This window comes from Echinops telfairi, unplaced genomic scaffold (assembly GCF_000313985.2).
Source record: "Echinops telfairi isolate 266 unplaced genomic scaffold, ASM31398v2 ScPeMD7_7469;HRSCAF=8507_1, whole genome shotgun sequence".
Classification (NCBI taxonomy): domain Eukaryota; kingdom Metazoa; phylum Chordata; class Mammalia; order Afrosoricida; family Tenrecidae; genus Echinops; species Echinops telfairi.
Genome location: NW_022111373.1, coordinates 99,322,641 through 99,327,597, shown reverse-complemented (window position 1 = coordinate 99,327,597; position 4,957 = coordinate 99,322,641). Strand labels below are relative to the sequence as shown.

The following is a 4,957-nucleotide window of genomic DNA, read 5'->3' as shown; positions in this document are numbered from 1 at the left end:
TATAAATGTCTACCTGAGGAGGAGCCCTGGTGGTGTCATGAGTCTCCCTTCAGGCTGTCAACCAAAAGGTCTTCAGTTCAAACCCACCAGCTGTTCCACAGAAAGGATGAGGCAGTCTACTTCCACAAAGACCTACAGCCTACAGGAAACCTTACAAGGCAGTTCCGTTCTGTCCTGTAGGGTCACATGAATCAGAATCGACTAGAGGGCTGTGGGAAGCTCTGACCTACCATAAATGCCCACCCTCTTTTACAATTACTAAATTCCCATGAAGTTTATCTCTGCACTTTTAGTTCATACTAGGCTCCTGGTAGCTTACTGCAATTCTAATTAATAAGAGGAAATTTTTACCGACATGTCAATCTGTTCAGAGGAATGTAGGGGAAAAAAGAAAAAGGTTAGCACTCTGTCTCTGGACCCTAAAATATTAATATGGTAGCCCCACGCCAGTTCAAGTTTTCTAAAAAACAAGGGTGGCTTTGAAAGTAAAGGAGCTTTATTTATCTGCGTGCACTACACATAAAATCCACCATCGCCTTAAAAAAAACAAATATGGCCTTCACATCATGGACCTCACTGGGTATGCTGAGGCAAAGTCTGTACAGAGAAAATGTATTGATATTCAGTCGTCTTAGCACATGATGAAACATTCCTACAGATAAGCATCCCTATTTTTTCAAGGCTTGTGAAAACAAGAGGGCAAAAAATACAAATGAAAAATATATTACTTCTTATGCCAAAGCAAGGTCTGGTTAGAAAACACTGTCCAGAAGAGCAGTCTGGATAATATAAAACTTGTAGGAGAATCTGCCAAAGGAAAGAACTCAAAGATGCAAAGATTCTTTAGCAACCAAAAAGAAAAAAAGATATTTCTCACACACAAACAATATATATATTTTTAAAAACCTAATCCGTTTTGTAATCAAATGCTTCCCAATGTTTTTCTTTTTCACTTTCATGTTCTTACTATTGTGTTTTCTTCCATCTAGCTTTCTCCTTTCTATCAGAATCTTCCCCAGTGTCTGATCACCAACACCAGTATTCTTCATAAATATAACTAACCATTGAGGCCAGGAAGAGAGTATTGTGTCACTATGGTTTTTAGGATCCCTTGGAATGAACCATAACTAGGTTATTCTGAGAAAGCTCTGCCTCATTGTATAATGAATCTGTCATATAGGAACTCCTTTGATTAATTGAGGGCTGCTGTGCACAGACAGCTCAATCTGTCTTCTTTTATTAGCACTGAGATTTTCAAAATCTGCACATTAAATGAATGGATTTGATAACATCTTGATCTTACTTTTTAATCTTAATAATTCAACGATGTGATTATATAGAAATTGATTTTATTTTTTCTTTTTGAGGCTTTTCCAAGTCATGTTTATCTTTTTAAACAAGTACAAGGGGGCTTCAAAAGCACACGGAAAAATGTCATTACCTTTCCATTACATGTTCCCACAAACTTTCTGAAGCTCACACGTATTGTAACTTATATATTCTCCATATTCTCCCTGTCAGTGCTGACCCATAGCAACACCTCAGGGGTTTCCGAGACTGTGGTGTAGTATTATAAGTTTGGCCGCGATCACATGGTTAGCAGTTCAAAACCACCAGCAGCTCTGTTGAAGAAAGACTTGGCTTTCTACTCCCATAAAGAGTTATTATAACTTAGTTTATCTAAAAAGACTACTCGCTTGAAAACAGTAAAATTAAAAAAATTTTTAATGCCCTGAAGCTCCTCAACCAAACGTACTTTCAATCATTTAAAATGGTCAGAGCCATGAAAACCCTATGGAACCACTCTTCTCCACACACAGCGTTGGCACAAGTCTGAATTGGCGTGATGGGAACTAACAAACACATGACTGGCATGATAGATTGTATTAAAGTGCACGGTTGATGAGCTTTGTCTTAAATATGAATCTGTGGGGAAAATCGATATATATGATTACCCCCAAAAGTATTGTCACCAATCTTGCTTTCTGCCAGTAAATATATGTGTGTGTATTTGTATGTGTGTATATATATATATACATATAAAATCATACTAAATGTACCCTACTTTTTTATGGCTTCTTTCACCTGGCGTAGTTATTTTGAAATTCATCAAAAGTTGTATCAATGGTTATTCTTTATTGAATAGTGGGAGAACCTATACCTTGTTGTGGTTTTAATTTGCATTTCTATAATTAAATTCCATTGTATGAATAGATCACAGTTTATCTATTCACGAGTGGATGGCATTTGATAAATGCTAACAAATAAAGTTGCTGTGAACATTTGTGCACAAGTTTCACTTTCTCTTGGGTAAGCATCTAGGAGAGGGACGGTTGGATGATGTGGTTGCCGTATATTTACCTTTGAGACTCCCAAATTGTTTTGCAAAATGTCTGTACCATGTACATTCTAACTGGCCATATTTCAGACTTATAATACTTCTACACCCTTGCCGACAGTTGCTATGGGCAGGGGTTTTTAACTGTCATTTTAGTAGGTGTGTGGTCTGACAGGTTTCCCCCTCTGTTCAAAAATAACGGTTCCTTGTGCTTTATTGACTACTCCAAGGCATTCGCCTGTGGATCATAGCAAACTAGAGAGAGGCTTGAGAAGAATGGGGATTCCAGGAGACTTCATTGTGGCCATGCAGAACCTGTACATGGATCAAGAAGCAGTTGTATGAACAAAACAAGGGAATAATGCATGGTCTAAAATGAGGTAAACTGTGCATTAAGAGTTGTCTTCTGTCACCATACTTATTTAATCTGTATTGAATCTGAGCAAACCATCACAGAAGTTGCTCATAAGAAGAATATGGTATAGGGCCAGGCAGTGTTTCATTCTGTTGTGGTTGCTATGGGTTGGAACGGACTCAAAGCACATATAACACCTACAGAACTTAAAATGACACTAACATACAGTGTTCAGAGACACAGTTCAAAAATACGGTGGCTTGAGGTGGCAAGTGTAGTTCCTAGGGAAGAAGTTTGACACGACCTTTCTTACTGCTGGCGGTGTGTGCTTGCTTTGTAACCGCTGGCTGGAAAACACACACTGAATGTTGTGTCACTAGTCACTTTTCTTGGCAAAAGTGAAATTCTCTTCAGTTTCTTTCAATTAGCAAAAACAGATAATAAACTGATTATAAGGATCAACACATAACCTCCTCCCTGGGGGATGGACAACAGAAAAGGGTGAAGGGAGACATCGGACAGTGTAAGATATGACAAAATAATAATAATTTATAAATTATCAAGGGTTCATGAGGGAGGGGGAACGGGAGGGAGGGGGTGAAATGAGGAGCTGATGCCAGGGGCTTACGTGGAGAGCAAATGCTTTGAGAATATCGATGGCAACAAATGTACAAATGCGCTTGACACAATGGAGGTATATATGGATTGTGATAAGAACTGTACGAGCCCCCAATAAAATGATTAAAAAACAAAAAACAGATAATAATAATATAGGTCTTTTATAAAAGCAAAGTCAAGTGAAAATTTGAAAAGTGGGAGAACCTATAGCTTGTTGTGGTTTTAACTTGCATTTCTCTAATGACTAATGATGTTGACACAATATTTTCATTATCATTTTCAAATATTTGACCTGTTATGCAATTTCATTATTTGTTTTCTTGTAATTGAATTCTAAGGGATCCTTTCATTAGCTATATGATTTGTAAGAAATGCATGCTCAATCTGTGGCTTATCTGCTCACTCTTGAGTAGAATTTTTCAGGATAAGAAGTATCTAAGTATCACTAGATCTAATTAACCACAGAACGCTGGGAAGGTGGCAGCATAAACTGACCATCGTTCTGACCCTCCCCCACAAATACCATACCGACGCAACACTTGGTTTTGAGGAACTCTGAAGTGACGAACAGAGGATATCAGTAGGAAATAGTAGATATTCAAGAATCAATGAGTCATGTATACAATAAAGAAACTTCTCCCAGCATCCCTGTTCCTCCCCGCAGCATGCAGGCAATTGATTACAATGAGCTGAGAACGCTTATTTCCCTAACTTTCTGCCAGTACAAAGAACGAACAGTTAGAGCTTCTGCTGAAAATTAACAGAGCAGACCTTCCTCAGGGGTTCATTTGGGGTATGCCAATACCTCCCCCAATCTGGACACTTCTGGCTGAAAGCCTACTGAGAAAAACTACAGATGGACCCCTGGGCTCCCTGCAGTAGAGTGCTGTCATAGTTAACGTTCTCCTTGCCTCCTTGCATAGTTTAACCTTTGAAAGCAACATGACTCCCAGGGAGTCACTTTGGGTCTGTTGCTTTATGTTCCTGCTAGGGTTGAAGATTGCCCACTAAAGATAAGATATTGTTTACTAGGAAAATTGGGCACACTTTAATGAAATAAAGAGACAACAATGACATAACATATACAACATGGGTATCCTAGATGGAGATGAGATTAGTACAGAAAGAATATTTGAAGAAACAATGATAGAAAGTTTCCCTAATCATATGAAGGATATAAATTTATGTGAAGGATGTGAATCCCAAAAGTTTAAAGAACTCAATACACGATAACTCTAAAAAGATCTACACCAAGATATCATAGTGTAGCTATCAAAAAATAAACAGAAAGAGAAAAAATTTTAAGTAATAGATAAAAGCAAACAGTCACATAAAATGGATCCCCATAAAGAATATGTTCTAACTTCTCCTTCAGCAATATTGGATTAAAAAAAGGCAACAACGCTATAAAAAAATTTAATCACATAAAAAGATGTCAACCAAGAACAGTGTACTCAGCAAAACTATCCTTTAAGAACAAAAAATCATATCATCGTGTGCTCACCTCCCTGATATGATCACTGAAGACAAATGGGTGAATAAGCAAATGTGGCGAAGAAAGGTGATGGTGCCCGGCTATCAAAAGATATAGCATCTGTGGTCTTCAAAGCTTGAAGGTAAACAAGCGGCCATCTAGCTCAGAAGCA

The 4,957-nt window shown here is 37.9% G+C and overlaps 1 protein-coding gene across 2 annotated transcripts in view; it reads right to left on the bottom strand.

Annotated features, from left to right (window-relative positions):
* Positions 1-4,957, bottom strand: part of ARL15 (ADP ribosylation factor like GTPase 15) — a 501,286-nt gene that overhangs the window by 296,878 nt on the left and 199,451 nt on the right. The window lies entirely within an intron of this gene.